The 20,055-nt window shown below is 42.0% G+C and overlaps 1 protein-coding gene across 4 annotated transcripts in view; it reads left to right on the forward strand.

Moving 5' to 3' along the window:
• Window positions 1-20,055, forward strand: part of greb1 (growth regulating estrogen receptor binding 1) — a 167,968-nt gene that overhangs the window by 25,339 nt on the left and 122,574 nt on the right. For 2 of the 4 annotated variants that reach the window (XM_078399270.1, XM_078399268.1), the window contains exon 1: window positions 10,648-10,660. The exons of 1 other annotated variant lie outside the window; for it this stretch is intronic. The gene's annotated coding sequence lies outside the window, so the exon portion shown is untranslated. Of the gene's footprint in view, window positions 1-10,599; window positions 10,661-20,055 lie in introns of those variants that run through there. One more of the 4 variants, XM_078399265.1, reaches the window with a different exon arrangement.

Below are 20,055 nucleotides of genomic sequence, written 5' to 3' on the forward strand. Positions count from 1 at the left end.
CTGAACCACTCTACAGAATAAACATGACTTTTTGCCTGATATAAATATAACTCTGCCTAAAAATGTTTGCTTTTATTAATTTCCTTAAGTTTGAGTAGATTTCCCAAATTGCCATCATATTGCTCGAAAAAAGGTTAGTTGTGACAGTCACAATTTTATGTTGAAATTTCCAACATTACAATTGTATCGGTCTTTCAAAAATACTTAAATTACTTCTGAGTGGAACATGTTGTTATTGTGAGGATTGCTATTCAACTATCTTTTCCTTGGATAAATATTTCTGAGAGTGAAACGTCTGTTCAAAAGTCTTGCCTGTGTTATCATCAAACTTAGTTGATAAAGATTTGAAGGACTCATGTTTAATTTGTTCCCATCTCTGGATGATGCCATATCCTTGAACTTAAAAAAAAAGCTTAAATATTATTACAATCCCTTTGATAGTGGAAATTTAGATGGGATGAATTACTGTGTTATTTTCATTCTAAAATTGGATGCCTCTGAAGCTTTAAAGATTAGTTAGAAAGTTCAAAGATGTGTTTTTCTCTTTTCACTTTGTATTCATTTGAAAAGAAAATGCTTCCACGAATTTCATGGATGCATGGACTTGTTCATAATTCTTAATGCTGTGCACAAAAGACAGCTCCTTTAACGAGAACCTGTACCTTAATTAAGTTTAGATCAGAATAGGTTAACGGGACCATTATAGTATGATGCTGTTGCTTCCCATGTGAAACTTGCTGTATTTTGAGCTGCTTTGACTCTTCAAATTGAGTTTGGCTTAACTGCAGGAACTTTGGCTACAAAGTCATATTATTATCACAAACCTTTACCATCCCTCCAAAGCTTTTGCATTGAACCTTGTAGAGATAAAAATGAATTGCTGTCGAGAGGACGGTAAAATACTTGGGCTGCATTTTGATTTCCCATTCGATATTTCAAGATTTGCACACAAAAAGAAAAACCCTCTATCTCACTAACTTAACACTGAATGTAATTATTGACTTGGCTGATTAGTTCCAAAATATAGTCTTTATGTAAAATGCACAGGTCATAGTACAAGGGCTTGGTGTCAAAAGGTGGAGAGAATAATAGTCATGAAAATAGGGCTTTCAGCAGTCTTTTGTTTCCACTGACGAGTTGTGACGATGATGCCTGGAGATATCAAAGCAGTATTGTATTGCTTTTTCTTCTACCATATTTACATAGTTAAGGAGCATCATTAAAAGAAGAATGGCATGGAAAGTTTTGGAAAATAAAGCAATTCTGCAGAAAATGACCCAGTTCAGACAGTCTTAATCTTGAGATTGTCACCAACTATCTTTGTAAACTACAGGTTAAATTTGAACCAAATGCAGTTTACAATTTTCCAGCAAAATTTTGAAATTGACTTTTCCTTTATGTGGTGTCGAAACATAATGTCTGAAATCATATGTATATAGAAAGTCGCAGATTGCCGACTTGGGCTGTTTTATCTGGGAAGATTACTGAAGTAGCCAAGCTAATTACAAGGATGCCAAAGAGCAAAATGCGCACATCGTTACTGCATGGAGTCATGCAGCCCATCAAGTTCATGCTAGCTCAATGAAAAGGCGTATTCAGATTGTTCCACCTCTCAGCAATCATCTCAAAGTCCTAAAGGAGTTTTCATTTTGAGTACTTATCCAGAACTTACTTTGAGCACAATATTAGAATTTGCTTTTATTATTTCTAAGGGTGGTGCATTCCAAGCCCTGCAGAAATTTTGTTTAAACAAAGCTTTGCGTCATGCCACATTTGCCATTTTGTCTTTATTCTATTTAATTATGTCTTGAGTCTTGCACCGTTGGCTATTTTCTCTCTTTCTGTATATTTTTATATTTTAAGTATCTGTCAGATTCCTCTACCAGTATCCTGAGGAGGAAAATCTCAATTTGCTATGGATCTCTATCTCAGAACTAAACTCCTTCATCCCTTTAATCTTTAAAGAATATTTCTTCGGTATTCCAAGGTTTTCACATCTTTCCTAAAGTGTTGTGCTTAGAACTGCACACACAACAGTAAATCTCTAATCCAACTATTAAAATATCCTGAGCAAAACACTAAATGTCAGAGTAACTCGACGGGTCTGGCAGCATCCATGGAGGGAATGGATAGGTGATGTTTCGGTTTGGGATGCTTCTTCAGGCTGAAATAGCCTCATGGTTTGGCACCTGGCTCTCCAGGTGATGATTGCAATCTCCATTTCTACTCGCTGAAGTCTCTGTTCCTGTACTCCCTCCATCTTAAAAATGTTATATTAAATGTGTGTAGTGGTATCAATTTAAAAAAATAACAGCATCTAGAAGCCCAGATAATCCATTGACACATAATCGCAGTCTTGACATGCTTGAGATTATTGGAGTTATGATTGTGGCCAAATTCATTGCTTTCTAAAAATTTAACAGAACTTCCTTGCTCTTCTGTCTACTTAGCATGACCTATCTGGTCTGGTAACTGCTTTCTCAATGTGTTCTACCACTTTCATCTCTCAATCATCTCTCAATTTTTTATCTCTCGATTCTTAAGAATTTAGATTTAGATTTTTTTTTAGATTTAGAGATACAGCGCGGAAACAGGCCCTTCGGCCCACCGAGGCAGCGCCGCCCAGCGATCCCTGCACATTAACACGATCTTACACACAGTAGGGACAATTTTTACATTTACCCAGTCAATTAACCTACATACCTGTACGTCTTTGGAGTGTGGGAGGAAACCGAAGATCTCGGAGAAAACCCACGCAGGTCTCGGGGAGAACGTACAAACTCAGTACAGACGGAGCCTTGTTTATCTTGTTTCTCCTTTCTTTTCCTACTGAAATTGTAACACACGGTGCCTTTGGTGTTAAATTTCACTTGCCACCTTTCCATCCGCTCCAAGCAAACAATTTACATCCATCTCATAATTTACTGCACCCCGCCTCCAATTTTATATTGTTGGAAGATTTGGAAGTTACACTTTGCACACTCATGTCCAAATCATTAATACATGTTGTAAATGCAGTTTTACAGATCCCAAGAGAGCTCCGCCATATAATAAATTCTACTCTGAAAACCAACTGTTTAAGTACTGTTCCTGTCACTTCGTAAATTTTTCATGCTAAGTCAACTTTGCATTTGATTGCCCTATTTTATTCACTGATTCCATCTTGATGACAAAACTATTTATGTGACAGCTATTTAATTGCATTTTCAAAGTTCATATACACCACATTCACCAGATTTACCTCATCACCTCTTTCTCTTACCTCATCAAAAAAAACATCAATTTGGTTTAACCCATTGATACTTCAAGTTGGAGCGCTGGGTCAGGCGGTTGCTCTCCTGAGTGGAGATGTGAGATGGGCAATCACTTTTCCATCTGGAATGGTGTGAGGGGAGGTGGGGGTGCCAGGGTTCACATTCGCAGTTGCAGCCCTCTGATCAGTGATCACATACATTTCCCACAGCTCTGGGGCAGGCAGTTCTCTCTCCCCGCCTGGAACCCTGGTCTGGACAGTTATCCTAGTCAGCACTGTTTTGGATTGCTTCTTCTCCAGCCTCCCTCTTTGTCTGACCCGCTGTGTTTCCATTATCTTCTATTGTTATTTTGCATTCACAATTTGAAAAATATACCCAAAAGTATGAGGACTGAGAAATATAACATTTTCCTTGAATTACGTTTTATTCATTATTATGTGCTTGGTGAAAGTGCACTAATGTTTTTTGATTTTGTGTATCCATTACACAATTTAATAGAAAATAATTTTCTATTCATTTTTGAGTAATATTTTACACTTTTTGTAGACATGAAACTTGAAAGTAAATTTGATAGAGGCCAACCTAACATGACAATAATCTCATCCATTGCATTCCTCCTCCTAAATAATGTTAACCATTGTAAGATTGCAACAGAGAAAATAGGTAAGCTTATCAGTCTTTGTAGTTTGTTTTGTCTGTGACGCTACTCCATTCAGACCTTGCAGTTTCACAACAGGGCCAACAAACTCCCTAGGTCACAATAACCTTTTTATTTTGTTGCCTCTCACAAAAAAAAATGTTTGCTGTTCTTTGTCTTGAACAAATATTTAACCAAACAAGTTATTTCTCATTTGAAAGTTTTTTTGAAAATGATACATGCCATGTTTTTTGCCTGTGGTTAGTAGGTTTTGGATGCCCAGTTTTTTCTCTGTGGATCTAATGTGTATTTATTTCCATTTAACAAATCCGTTTTTCCTCTAGTTTTTATTTCTCAATGCATGTTAGCTTGCATCTGGGCTACTGGGTAGAAACAGGTCAAAAAAGCAGGTCAAAAATTGGATTGAGTGAATGCAATTAATCTTTATTACTTCGCTCAAGCATGACAGAAATAATGTTATATTTTAGAAAAGGATAGTTTCTTTTGAATTTTATCTTCAAGATCCTCAAATACAAATAGCATTCTTCAATACTGAATTTCAGATCATAATGATGATTTAATAATTTTGACTTTTTTAATATTTGATTTTCTTTTGCATGTGACTTGGTCTTTTGTTTTAAAAATTAACAAATTAATTTTGGTATGAACTTCACGAATGCTTGCCCCTTTAAGAGCATAGCTGGATCTTATCACTTCCTCATTTCATGATCCATATTTAAAGCTTCTTAACCTGCCTCATCTTCACTTATGGTGTCAGCTTTGTTTGGTGGTTGTATCTGCATATTTGATTTAGTAGATCATGGGTTCATGCCTACTGCAGGGACTCGGTCACATGATCTGGATTGCTGTTTCAATCCGACATTGAAAAGGGTTCTGTGTTGTTGGAGGTACTCTGCTTTGCATGAGGTTAAATACTGACTCTGTTCAGTGGATATGAACGATAAGCCAACCTCCTCTTCCTTTACAGTATCAGCTTGGCTCTGTACCCTCATCCTTGAGTCAGCAAGTCATGGGTCAGCAAGTCTGCCTTTCCATGGACCTCTGCAATTTTGGTGTGATATTTTACCTGTTCTGCGTTGTTGGAGGAACCATTTTTGGGTGAGGTGTTAGACCTTGGCTTTGTCCATTTAAGTGGATGAAAAAAATCTCTTGGCACTATTTGGAGAAAAGCAGAAGAGTTTTCCCAGTCTTGTCGTTGACATTTATTTCTTGAGCACATGCCACTCTGTCCAGATTGGTTGTTGTGTTTGTCTACAAAACGATGTCTGCATTTCAAAACCATTTACTGAAATACTCTTGAGGATGAAAGCTAACTTGTGTCTATTTTCATGGACTTTAAAATGTAAGCCTGAAAACTACTTTTCAAGCTGATTACACCAGTCATATTTTCAAGTATGAATTAACACAAAAATGTACTGTTAATGTTGCCTGGTAAGTTTCTTGATTGTACATTGGTTAACGGTACTGCAGTTCTGTCCTCAAGACATTTTTTTCGGTCTGCCTTCCTATTCCCTCCTCTGAACTTTATTCACTCTACTGTGTCTTCTCTGTTTCTTTCCTCTTGCTTGCTTTCCTGCACAGTTTTAATATTTGTCATTAGCACTATTACTTAAACTTACTCTTATTACTCGTATAGTTTTGTTAACCACAACATTTAAATTAACCTTTTATCTTGCTGTTTGTACATTTGCATGGCAAGTGTTAGAGGCAATGAAAAAGAATGTAAGAACGCTGGGCAACACAAAGAATGCTTGGTGTAGAGTGCAGTAAATTAGTGCCATGTTTTTCCACAGCAATCAAAGACTTGAATCTCCTCGGTATCCTGCAGCTCTGCTCTTGCTCCCCTTACCCCCAGTCGCAACAGCGACAGAGTCCCCCGAGTCCTCACCTTACACCCTAACAGACGTTGCACACAGCACATAATCCTCTGACGTTTTTGCAGCCTCCAATGAGATCCCACCACGAGCCACATCTTCCTATCTCCACCTCTTTCCGCTTTCCACAGAGACCGTTCCATCCACAACTCCCTGGTTAACTCATCCGTTCCCACCCAAACAACCCCCTCCCCAGGTACTTTGCAATCGCAGGAGAAGCAACACCTGTCCCTATACCTCTTCCCTCGACTCCGTCCAAGGACCCCCGACAATCCTTTCAGGTGAGGTTCATTTCCACCTCTTCCAACCTCATCTATTGTATCTGCTGTTCCAGGTGTGAGGCTCTGAGAGCCTCTTTTTTTCCATTGAATGTTTCCACTGAATGTTTCTTTCCATTGAAATGAATAGATTCTGCAGCAAATCAGCTGTCTTTAATTCCTGTGAGAAGTCCAACAGTGGAGTGCCTGTGATCCTGTGTTGGAATGCTGGAGATCCTGGCCAGCATGTTTTTTGGGATCCCCACATTTGCATAAGTAATGATACAAGGAATTGGAGACCCATCACATTATTGAATGTAGATTACAAGATCCTGCCTAAGGCCATCGTCAACCGGGTCAAGTCTGCTCTAGGACAGGTGATCCACCCGACCAAACCTGTGCTGTATCTGGCAGGAAATTCTCAGACAGCTTGGCGCTGCTGAGAGATACCATTGCCTATGTGCAGGACAGACGGGTGGATGTCTGCCTGGTCTGCTTGGACCAGTAGAAGGCCTTCGACAGGATATCGCACACGTACACGAGTGACGTTCTCTCCAAAATGGGCATTGGAGAGGGAATCAGGAATTGGATCCAACTGCTCTACACCAATATCTGTAGTGCAGTCCAAATCAATGGGTGGGAATCAGACAGCTTCCCTGTCCGGTCTGGAGTCAGGCAGGGTTGCCTTCTCTCCCCTGTCTTGATCGTCTGTTGTATTGAGCCCTTTGCTGAGTCCACCAGGAAGGATGCAAGTATAAGAGGAGTGACATTGCCAGGCAGTGGGGGCACTCGGGTTAAAATCTCCCTGTACATGGATGATGTCGCCGTCTTCTGCTCGGATCCAGGGTCGGTCCGCGTCTGCGAACAGTTTGAGTCGGCCACGGCTGAGGCATGTAACAAAAATTGGCTGGAGCGGATAACCAAGGTGGGGAAGAAACTGGAGCTGTGGAAGCAGCGCTCCCTCTCTATAACAGGAAAAAATCTGGTCATCAGGTGTGAGGTCTCTCAGGGCTGCTGTACTTGGCGCAAGTGTGGCCTGTCCCCCCCCCCCCCCCTCCTACGCCACAGGGATCACCAGGGCTGTCTTCCAGTTCATGGGTTGAGGATGGACCGGGTGCGATGGGCCACAATGCACAAATCGGCAGACAACGGGGGTAAATGCGTGCCCAATGTCGCCCCATCCTGAGGGCCACCTTTGTGTGTGGCTGCATCAGGTGGAGCGTAGAGCCAAGGCACGTGGGCACCAAGTGTCACTACCTGCTGAGGTTCTACCTGTGCCCGGTGTTGCGAAGGATGGGCCTGGCGCAGATGCCCCCAATGTGCCAGTCAGCTGGACATTGCCGCACCATCTGTCGTTCATGGAAATGTTCTTCCGGACCAACACCTTTGACCACAAGTCCATCGGGCAGTGGTCAGCATGGAACATCCAGCAGGTACTGCAGGGAAATGACTCCATGGATCCTGTGGCGTGGTTCCCAGAGCAGACTGCCCAGCTTGTCTGCCGAAATGCCTCATCACCAGAACTCACCAACAAGCACCAAGACCTGGCTTAGCTGGCGGTGAGGGGAGCCCTCCCAGTCAGATCCTTCCTGCACTGTTGGACCTCACTACAAGCGCACGCTGCCCTTGGGACGGCTGCTATGGAGAGGAGACGGTTGCCCACCTCTTCGCAGAGTGTGGATTTGCAAAGAGAGGTTTGCAAGGGTCCCTGTCACGATTTATTCCGAACTGCTCCGTTACAGAGGACTCTGATTTACGAACTGTTCCCAGGGACGCATTCAGAGACTGACATCGAGTGCTGCTGGAAGGTCATCAACTCGGTGAAAGACGCTCTTTGGTCTGCCTGAGCTTTGTTGACCTCCCAGCGGAGCGAGCTGTCCGTCGGGGAATGTTGCCGACTGGCCCGCTACAGACTGCAGGAGTACGTGCTGAGGGACGCACTGAAGCTTGGTGCAGCCAAGGCTCTGTGGGGGAGGACCACAGTCTAGGGTCCTTCTGCTGCTGGAAATGGGGGGCAGGGTGTGGTGGAGACGCCCCTCAAAATAAGGGAAGGGATTCCATGCCAGTGGGTCACATGAGTGGCAAGGGTGGGGGGTAATTTTGTGCAATTGGTGTATTGAATGTATGTATAGCCTCCGAGAATGTTGGATGGAGTTTTAGAAGGAACATGTTTTGTATATATTTATTTCTCGAATAAAGCATATTTTGAAATTTATTTTAAAAATCTCAAACTTGGTGGCAAGCTGACATTTAGTTCCAATTTGAGAATATTTCCCAATGAGTTCCTGATATAATATAGTAAATAGATGCATACATTTCTGATTTTGGGAGGAAGGGGAGAGATTGGAGGGAGTCCAGGGGAGGGAGAGAAGAGGGGAGGGGCAGTACGTGCGGGAATGAGAAGGGGAGTGAAAATGATTAGCAGACCGAGCTCAAGTACTTTACACTTGGTCTCACTGATGTGCAGGAGGCCACATTGGGAACACCAGATGCAGAAGATCAGATTAGAAGAGGTGTACGTGAACCTCTGTCTCACCTGGAAGGACTGTTGGGGTCCCTGGATTGAGGCGTGCAGGGGACAGATCTTACAACATCTGTGGTTGCAGTGGGAAGTACCTGGGTCACGAGTAGCCTGGGATGAGTGAACAAAGGAGTTGCAGAGGGAATGGTCACTACAGAAGGCAGCAAGGGGTGGAGGTGGGAAGTTGTGACTGGTGGCGGAATCACGCTGGAGGTGACAGAAACGGCTGTTGGAGTGAAATGTGAGGACCTGGGGAACTATCCTTGTTCCGTGAGGGGGGAGGGGGAGTGAAAGAACTCCGGGATGCAGAGGCGACATGGCGGACAGATGCACCTTTGTCAGATGGGGGGAACCACATTTACGAAATATAGAGGACATCTTGGATGTCCTAGAATGGAAAGCCTCCTCTTGGGAGCAGATATGGCGGAGACAGAGGAATTGAGAGTAGGGCGTTGATCAGTTTGAACTTATTGTGGGAAACTTAAACTGAATCATCCTGATTTGCAACCAATAGGACAGTGGATTATGGGGGTTTTACTGTGTATACACTTGTGATCTGAATGTTAATGTTGAAGGTAAGTTTAGTAAGTTTCTATAATCACATGAAAACTGATGATCATGAGGAAAGCCTTTGCCTACATAATGATATTGGCAAGTTGGAGAAATGTCAAATGGAATTGAATCCTGATAAATATGAGATAATGCATTGTGGGAGAACTAAGAAGGATAGAATTAGAACAAATGAATGATAGGAAATTGTTGGGGGGGGGGGGGGGGGGGTGGGGTGGTATTGAAGGATGCAGAGGGATCTTGGCGGAGACTTCAGATTACTGAAGGCAGCAGCAGATTGGTTGCAGTTTATCACATTTAAGGAAACGCAATAGTTAATTTGGATTTAAAAAGCCAGAGTTCAAGCTGTGTTGAATGCCAATTAGAAACATAGAAACATAGAAAATAGGTGCAGGAGTAGGCCATTCGGCCCTTCGAGCCTGCACCGCCATTCAATATGATCATGGCTGATCATCCAGCTCAGTAACCTGTACCTGCCTTCTCTCCATAACCCCTGATCCCTTTAGCCACAAGGGCCACATCTAACTCCCTCTTAAATATAGCCAATGAACTGGCCTCAACTACCTTCTGTGGCAGAGAATTCCACAGACTCACCACTCTCTGTGTGAAGAAATGTTTTCTCATCTCGGTCCTAAAACACTTCCCCCTTATCCTTAAGCTGTGACCCCTGGTTCTGGACTTCCCCAACATCGGGAACAATCTTCCCGCATCTAGCCTCTCCAACCCCTTAAGAATTTTATATGTTTCAATAAGATCCCCCCTCAGTCTTCTAAATTCCAGCGAGTATAAGCCTCGTCTATCCTGTCTTCATATGAAAGTCCTGCCATCCCAGGGATCAATCTGGTGAACCTTCTCTGTACTCCCTCGAAGGCTAGAATGTCTTAGAATGTCTAGAATTAGGGAAATATCAACAGTTAAAATGCATATAAAATGATAAAATCGTGGAGAAAACTGAGTGGTCAGGCGGTACCCATGGAGAGAAACTGTTAATGTTTCAGGTCAGTGATTTAATCAGAACGGATAAGGCATTATAAATTCATAATAGTCCTCCATCAGAAATAACTGTGTTTCAAAAGTTCAGCCAAGGCTTGTGTCTCTAGGTAGCAGTCATAAAAATATTTCCAAAAGCTAAATAATCTTTTTCTAAATTATTTACATCTGTTTCACTTTGCTGGAGTTAAAGATATAATCCCATGTTTAAAATGTGACCATTATCTGTTAATAATAGTAATTGAAAGTTGGTAAGAAAATGCCTTTTTAAACTTTTTTCAGGAAAAGCAAGCAAGCTTTGGCCTGATAAATGCTAATATTTGTTTGAACTGATAAAGCAACAACTAGTGGCATCTGGGGTGTTAGTGCATGGTGACCCTGATCTACCCATTTGTTAACATGTGATACCCCGCCTTGTGGGCTGGGTTTTGTGAGATCTATCACAATATGGAAAAAATAGCACAGAAGGGTTGTTTCATTTTGGACCTCCAGTCGAGCTGGGAATAGAAAGGTGGCTTCCAGTTGAAAGGTGTAAGGTAAAGAGGTTTCAAGCAGCTCAAGAGCAACTACACTTATTTATTATGAATTTGGGTTTTGATTTTTAGAGGCCTTGCTGGTCATAAACAAATTTTGACTGTTGGTTGGCAGCCAAGGTGTAAAAAACGGGTTATTTTACTGAATGTTTACCAGTATGAAATTAAATTCAAAGTTTAAGTGTAGGGAGCAAATACTGCTGTTATTGCAGTTGTCAATCTGTAGGGAACAAGGCCCACCGGAAATTGGAGGAACAGCACCTCATATTTCGCTTGGGCAGCTTGCAGCCCAGTGGTATGAACAGTGACTTCTCCAACTTTAGATAGTTCCTATGTCCCTCTCTTCCCCTCCCCCTTCCCAGTTCTCCCTCTATCTTCCTGTCTCCACCTATATGGCGGCACGGTAGCGCAGCGGTAGAGTTGCTGCTTTACAGCGAATGCAGCGCCGGAGACTCAGGTTCGATCCTGACTACGGGTGCTGCACTGTAAGGAGTTTGTACGTTCTCCCCGTGACCTGCGTGGGTTTTCTCCGAGATCTTCGGTTTCCTCCCACACTCCAAAGACGTACAGGTATGTAGGTTAATTGGCTGGGTAAATGTAAAAAATTGTCCCTAGTGGGTGTAGGATAGTGTTAATGTACGGGGATCGCTGGGCGGCACGGACTTGGTGGGCCGAAAGGGCCTGTTTCCGGCTGTATATATATGATATGATATATGATATGATATGATATGATATACCCTTCCTTTGTTCCGCCCCCCTGACATCAGTCTGAAGAAAGGTCTTGACCTGAAACGTCACCCATTCCTTCTCTCCTGAGATGCTGCCTGACCTGCTGAGTTACTCCAGCATTTTGTGAAATAAATACCTTTGATTTGAAATAACACGTCTTTTAAGATATTCTTTATGTGATGTAAAGTAATAATGGAGTATGGTGTTAACACTACAGAAATGTATCTTGTCTGAGAGTATCTCTCGAGGTGACTTAAAGCCTTATTTATATAAGCTGGAATTATGGAGATTTTATGTTTACATCTGAAATATTGTAGTCAAAATTACTCTAAGCAAACCCGGTGATACCAGAAATGAATAAGGTTGGTAACTTTTGTAAACTGGGTAAATTAAAATGTTTCAAACCCTGAGCTATAGTTTGGTGATGAATGGAACTAGGGTGTTTTTTGTTAGCACTCTGGTAGACGTGGCTTATTTTAACATAAACATAATGAGAGGTAAATACTCTCCAGCCGCAACTTGGAACACATTTAAGTTTATACCTTTTTGGAGACATTTAGCAAGCTTGGTTTTAAAGCCCATTTATGGTCCTATCAGGTAAGAATCAAATACAGGCTGTTCCCCCCCTCACCCACCCCACCCCAACAGGTAATGGAACCCAAACATTTGAAATTCAGAATGAAGTTTGCCTCTGGGGGAATTTATGTCACGTAAAACAATAATTGCAAAATGTGAAAGGAACAACTAATTTTGTGTTTTTGTGTAATCAACTCATTACGTGATGCATGCGCAGGTGTACTGTTTGTTCATGAGTATGATGGGTTCCTTTTGGTATCTAATTGGTGGCACAGTGGTAGAGTTGCTGCCTTACAGTGCCAGAACCCTGGGTTTGATCCTGACTACAGATCCTGCCTGTATGGAGTTTGTACGTTCTCCTCAAGACTGTGTGGGTTTTCCCTGGGTGCTCTGGTTTCCTCCTTCATTCCAGAGACATCCGGGTTTTTAGGTTAATTCGCGTAGGTAAAAAATTGTAAATTGTCCCGAGTGTGTCGGACAGTGTGCTAGTGTTGGGGAAGCACTGGTCGGCGGGGACTTAGTGGGCCGAAGGGCCTGTTTCCTTGCTGTATCTCAAAACTAAATTAAAACAGATGTATTCAAGATTTTATTTCTTACTTCCTCTCATGATTGTCTGAAGCAGGGCCCGTAGTAAGCCTAAATGATCTTGCACGCTAAATATTTCACTGAACGTTAAAGTTGATATTGTACAAAGTTAAGTTTAGTGAAGAGATACAGTGTGGAAACAGGCTCTTCGGCCCATCGAGTCTGAACCAACCAATGATCACCTGTACACGAGTTCGATGTTATCCCAGTTTTGTAATCTAGGGGCAATTTACAAAAGCCAATTAACCTACATCTTTGAGAGGAAACCTGATCACCCAGAGAAAACCCACGAGGTCACAGGGAGAACATACAAACAGCACCCATGGTCAGTATCAAACCTGTAAGGCAGGTTACTGTAAGGCTGTAACTCTACTGATGCCCCATTGTGCTGGCCTAAAATGCTAATTCTGGAAAAAGATCTCTGTGCAAATGTTAAAGCTGTTGGGCTTGGTATATCTGCAGTGGAATACAAAATCGGAGACAAAATTAGTGCTTTTCAAAAGCATAAATTTTCCATACAAATCAGTAGCCTCTATGTATGGTTACCTCAAAATTTCAATGCCCATGATGAACTTGGGCAATGTCTACCACTTTCCACAACTTCATTTGTTACTTAACCAGCCCGCGATGCACCCAGTCAAAATGTTCTCTATCATACACCTGCGGGAACATTCGGTGACATACCAAATCATCTCAATCTTCCAAGGAAATAGACTACAAGATTAGAATGGCAAGAGTTCCTTGTGAAAATAAAAACATATCGCATTGGCCAGTTTGGAATAATCTTCCGATTCTGGTGTACATCCTGTATAATGAATGAATCTCTCCAGCATACCACCTTGTCCTCCATCTCCTAGATATTGCAGCATGTTGATCATGTCCACCACAGCCCTTCCTGCCTTCTATTAGTGAGAATGGAGGGTGGCTGCAGGACTGAATATGTATCCTGAATGTAAACACAAAATGCTGGAGTAACTCAGCAGGTCAGGCAGCATCTCAAGAGAGAAGGAATGGGTGATGTTTTGGGTCGAGACCCTTCTTCAGACTGATGTCAGGGGAGGGGGTGGGACAAAGATAGAATGTAGTCTGAGATAGGAAGACTAGTAGGAGAACTGGGAAGGGGGAGGGGATAGAGAGGGATGAAGCAGGGACTACCTGAAGTGGGAGAAGTCAATATTCATACCGCTGGGGTGTAAACTGCCCAAGCAAAATATAAGGTGCTGTTCCTCCATGTATCCTGAATGCATGTATCTGCTCTAGCCCAATAGATGGTATTGGGAAATGTGCCTGCACCAATGTAGAATGCTGGCCTTTTGTTTCGATTATCCCTTGGATGCAAAAGAATATTCCTTTTAAAATCCAGAATGTATATTTTCTCTTTTTTGTTGTGAATATGGTTAAGTGGGGGGAACAGAATCATAGTGTATATGTTATGTGATGTATGAATGTGCTCTCTGGAGCAGATAATTTTTCAAGCTAACCTTTGAGTCCTTCATGTTTAAGTATTTTTCATCTCCTTGAATGGAGCTGCTCAGCCTACATATTCTTGGCATCAAATGTGCTAAAGACCTTGGCATCATTCAGGTCGGTGAGGACATCTTCGATCGTCGTCATTGGGTAATGACTTCTTTTAAGCCCCTTGTTCAGATCCCTCGGGTCTAAACACACTCTCAACTTCCCATTGGGCTTTTCTACACACACAAGGCTGGATAACCATGGTGTGTGGGTCTCTACTGGGGCAATTATTTCCGCTTCTGTCAGTCTGCCTATCTCCTCTTTCAGCTTACTCCGTAAGGCTACAGGGACTCTTCGTGGTGGATGGATCACTGGTGGCATACTCCGCTATCAATCTTTCCTTGCTCAGAGGGATTTCACTGCCATTCTTTGTCATTATGTTCTCTTTACACACTGAGATGAGCCCCATCTGCTGGGCTGCCCTGCTTCCCAGGATTGGAATGCAGTCTTCCTCCAGGACTACAAACTCTACTTTGTATTTCCTTCCATTCTTTGGGTTCACCAGTCTCACCTTGCTTTTCCCAAGAGGCACCACTGTCGTATTGTTGTACATGGACAATACTTGCTTGGATTCATCCACATCCTTTGCATACATCTTGGGAATGATGTTACATGTGGCTCCACTGTCCACCTGGAATTTTACTTCCTTCCCTTTCAGCATCATGGTCGCAAAGATTTTCTTTGGGAATTGAGTCTCCTCAACCTTGTGCACACTTTCTGCTTTTACTGCTTCTGGTTGCAGTTCCATTGTGTGAATTTCATCATCCTCTTGACTGTCATCATATTCATCACTGGAACTCTCCATTCCACCACTGCATGCACAGGTTTTTTCCCTTTCTTTTCTTCTGTTGCCCCTGCTTTTCTGTGCGTTGTGAGGCGAAATGATCTTTCTGATGGCATTTGAACCACTCCCTGCCATATGCTGGACATTTCTCCCTCTTTCTCTCATGTTTGTATCCGCAGTATTTGCACTGTAAGGTTGGCTGGTATCTTTTCCCCTCATGTCTCACTGCACAGACATCTTGTCGCTGGTCCCCTAACAGGACATCAACTCTGGCCTTGGCCAGCACCGAAGCCTGGCATGCCTTCACACACTTTTCTAAGTCAAGTGAGGTTTCTCGGAGAAGTTTTTCCCGCAGCATGTCATCCCTTATGCCGCATATTATTCTATCGTGTATCAGTGAATCCTTCAACTCTCTGAAATCGCAATGAGCTGCCAAGAGCTTCAGTTCTATTAAAACGAATCAAAAGTCTCCCCTCTCTCTTGGCTCCTCATAAAGAATCTATACCTGTCGATGGCCTCGTTCCTCACGGGTTGACAATTTTGTTCGAAAGCATCGAGGGTCAGCTCTAGCGTAACTTCTTGTACGTTGCCCTCCGGCGTCCGTGTCTCTAGCGTTTGGTAGAGCTCTCTCCCTTGCGGTTCAACTAGGTACATGAGCAGTTTCCTCATTGTCTTGTCATCCTTCTCTTCCATGCTCAAATCAACATAGAGCTCAAACTCCTCCCTCCGTTGTCTCCACTCCATTGGCAGGTCCCTTGCCTCAAAATTCATTTGCCTAGGGGGCTTCAGCTGCTCCATTTTCCTGATAAATCCGCCCCTCTATCGATGGAAACAATGTTGGCCGCACAATCGTCTCTCGGTAGTACTTACTCACAAACGTCGCCCGCTGTCGCCGTGCACCCAATCAACTCTCGACGAATCCTGAAACAGGCCCCGATCTGACACCATGTTTTGTTATTGTGTTTCCTTTCTGTAAACTGCTCCAATTACAGCTACACAACTAATTAACAGAGGCTTTACACTCGAGCCTTGGGTTCAGCCATTTTAATTCAGGATTCCTCTTGGCTACTGCCTCATGGGTATTATATCCTCGGTACTGCGCCACAGAGCGCGCTATTCCTATAACAGATAGGAAACAGCATGTGAGGCTGGGAAAGCACTTCTCGGACCCGCAGACCCTCAGCATAGGAGCACCACAAGGCTGCGTACTCTCCCCTCTCCTTTACTCTCTCTGCACCAACAACTGCACCTCCACAGACTCCTCTGTCAAGCTCCCCAAGTTTGCGGATGACACAACCCTTATTGGACTGATCCAGGATGGGGAGGAATCTGCCTACAGACGGGAAGTGATACAGCTGGCGTCCTGGTGCCATCTCACCAACCTGGAGCTCAATGCTCTCAAGACAGTGGAATTGATTGTAGACTTTGGGAGAGAGCCCCCTCCCCTCCCCCCACTCACATCAACAACACCACAGTCACATCTGTGACGTAATTTAAGTTCCTTGGAACCATCATCTCCAGGAACCTTAAATGGGAGGCCACCATCGACTCCACAGTCAAAAAGGCCCAACAGAGGATGTACTTCCTGTGGCAGCTAAGAAAACATAATCTGCCACAGGCAATGATGGTCCAGTTTTATACTGCCATCACGGAGTCTGTCCTCACCTTCTCCATCATGGTCTGGTTTGGCCCCTCTCTGACCCCTCTCACCCTTGCCACAAACTCTTTGAAGCACTTCCCACCGGAAGGCGACTCCAGACTCTCAAAGCTGCCACAGCCAGACATAAAAATAGCTTTTTTCCACGAGCAGTAACTCTACTCTACAGCCAAAAGTCTGTAGCCTCTTTTTGCTCTGGTATTTTATTTCATTCTTCACATGTTTAAATTATAATGTTTCATTCTTAATTGTTTTACTTTCGTGTTGTTACTTGCGAGCAAAGCACCAAGGCAAATTCCTTGTATGTATTCATACTTGGCTTATAACATTTATTCAATTCAATTAAATTCAATTCAATCTGTGGAGAGGAATGGATGGTCAGGTTTGGGTCAAGACTTTTCATCTAGGCAAAGAGTGATGGCAAGTTTAAAGAGGTGGGTGGGGAGTGGGGCACTTCTTCCCCCAGACCTCCATTTCATCTCTTTATGCTGTCTATCGCCCCTCTCCACTTTTAGTCCAGATGCCTGAACTAGGCAAGAAAGTTTTCAGCAAGAAAGTTTTGTATGAACTTGAGTTTGGGGAGAATATAAGGTAGGAGGCTGGCCAGGGGCGCATTGTAATAGAATTGAAAATTGTTTTCTCAGTACCACATTCAAAGTCAGCCTGTTGGCTGGAATAATGTTTTTTTTCTCTTTCAATAACTTTTAACAGTTCCTTCCTTGTACTCAGTAAAGAGCCAAGTCCTTAAAATCAAGTTTTCGCTCTGCTGTAGAAAGGGTTTTCTCATAGCCAACTAGTTAGTCATCGGGTTGTATTCATCAGGCTTCCAAATAACATTTTGAGAGAAACTAGCTCTAATAGTCCAAAGAAGAAACTGTTCTCTGGCTGCAGCACAAACATAGCAACCCTTTCTGGGAATGCTTGTTTCTCCCCAAATCGTCTTGCTCCTTTAGATAATCTGTACACCAGAGTTGAAGTTTATATTTTATATTCTTTAACCATTGCATAAAGTAGTGGAGGTATGGAGCATCTATGGAAAAACAGAGTCACTGACTGGTTTGGGCAAGTTCCATTTCACGTTGCTTTAAGCAACAAAGCAACCTGCCAACATTGAGATAATCTGTGAATTAATTTGCGTCACCAGACCATTATCACTTCCTCTTGTACTTAGTTGCTGTCGCAATCTTGGCTGTCCATTGCATGTCTTCTCTATTCCACTGATTTGGATTAAATTGGCTGCAGCAGAATTTTTATTTTTCAGTTAATAATATAAGTGTATTCTTAACTGCTTGGAAGCATATTTTGAGCTAACCTTGGAAAGGAATAAACGTGATATTTTTTCATAAGAGAAAATCTAAATGATTGTCCAGAATAACTGGGCTATTTTATCTACTGAAATAATAAATTTTGTTTTTTTTATTAGCAGCACAGAATTCTTTCACATTTTTCATTATTTCTTGGTCATTTATTGCCTTGCAAGAATATAACATATTATATAACATATAACATATTATTTGCTCTATTTAGTTAAATCACAAAACAAATGCAAAGCATGTACATCATGAGACCAATTTGTGCCATTGTTGTTAACAGGCCAAGATTCAAGATTCACAAGTTTTTCTAGTGACACTATTTTGAAAAAGGAATTACTAAAGTCCTTTCATAAATGGCGAATAGTTTATTGGTGGTGGGGAAAAGAAAGGACAAGATTAAAAATAATAATAGAATGAATGTCAAACAGAATTTCTCTATATTGCCACATGATTGTTTTATTAAAAAAAGCTTTGGGAAATAATCTCTGCTGGTTCTCAGATTAAAGGATGGAATATCCTTAAAAGAAGCACATTATCAGTTTTAAAGTGCATTGGAAGTTCAAAGGGATGTGAAAGGTCCTGCATAAATGCAACATTTTATTTTCTTGGTAAGGAATTGTTTATAGCAGTTGGTGTATTTTTTCAAGTGGTCGGAAATGCAGCTGCCAGTTTTCATTCACCAAAGTCCCACAGCATTTCTGCATGGCAATGGTAACAGAATAAATGTTGGTTGTGATGGGGAAAGAACTCATTGTTCTTCATTAAATGCCAAGGATTTTTTTCATTTTCCCAAGAGGCCATTGGACTGCAGGATTAATGATGATCTTGGAGAGGCCTTTAATTTAAGAATTATTTTGTGAAAGTGTATGACTGCTGAGCCAAGGACCATGAGGTTTCCGGTTAAAGCAACCAATGGAAATCCTGTTCTTTCAATGATATTTCACTGACTGAAGGTTGTACGTTCTCCCCGTGACCTGCGTGGGTTTTCTCCGAGATCTTCAGTTTCCTCCCACACTCCAAAGACATATAGGTTTGCAGGTTGTGTAAGAAAGTAACTGCAGATGCTGGTACAAATCGAAGGTATTTATTTCACAAAATGCTGGAGTAACTCAGCAGGTCAGGCAGCATCTCAGGAGAGAAGGAATGGGTGACGTTTCACTGAAGAAGGGTCTCGACCCAAAACTCCAGCATTTTGTGAAATAAATACCTTAGGTTTGTAGGTTAATTGGCTTGCTATAAAATGTAAAAATTATCCCTAATGTGTGTAGGGTAATGTTAGTGTGCGGAAATCGCTGTTCGGCACGGACTCTGCGGGCCAAATGGCCTAATTCCACGCAGTATCTTGAAACTAAACTAAAGACAGATATGTCTTCCTCAGTCAGTGAAATATCATTGAAAGAACAGTGTATGGATCTGAATAATAATGTTGCATTGTTCATGTCAACAAGATAAATAAAGGCACCTTGTACAAGTCATAATAGAGAGGACCGTGTTAGTACATTCAAAATACGAAAAATATCGAAATTAAGCAAGGTTCGAAGTTCTTTTCCTTTTTTGGAATTTTGCTGTTTATCAACACTCTTGTGATGCACAGACAATGTATGAATTCAATTAAATGTGTTTCAATTCAATATTCTAATTCATGGCTTGTTTAAAAAAATGCTCAGTTAGATTGTTACAGTACAAGAGATGAAGCATTTTGGTGGTCAGGATGCCCTTGTGTTAAGCCATCTGTAAAAGTAGTAGATATCTGTGCTTGGAAGTCAACTGAGGCATGCAGCAGGACTGATTCAAATTCGCATAATCCCCCTGCACAAATGTTGCAGTTTAAGTCTTCATTGCTATGGTTTTCTAAAATTAAGATCCATGTTCACTGTTAAGTTGTCCTTCGGCAAAAGAAAAATCTTAAAAAATAATTATCTGGACCTTTGAACTTGCCAGCTTTTTTAAAACTTTAAGATCAGTTGGAGCAGATTGTTGGAATTGAAATACTTTGTGAATGGTACCATTCAACACTTTGTTTAGGTGGATGCAATTATCTGTGGGGTCATGAAACCTTTTTCAATTGCATTTCTGAGTTTGAACTTGTGTTGCATCATTAATAACGCACAATCAACCCTGAAAAAAAAAATTGTTCCATTGTCTTCTATCCTTTATCCAACGTTTTCCTTAACTCGGTGACCACATTTTTCAGTCACACCTTTATCAATTGGCATCAAAAACTCCATACACATTTATT

This window comes from Rhinoraja longicauda, chromosome 5 (assembly GCF_053455715.1).
Source record: "Rhinoraja longicauda isolate Sanriku21f chromosome 5, sRhiLon1.1, whole genome shotgun sequence".
NCBI classification, from domain to species: Eukaryota; Metazoa; Chordata; class Chondrichthyes; order Rajiformes; family Arhynchobatidae; genus Rhinoraja; species Rhinoraja longicauda.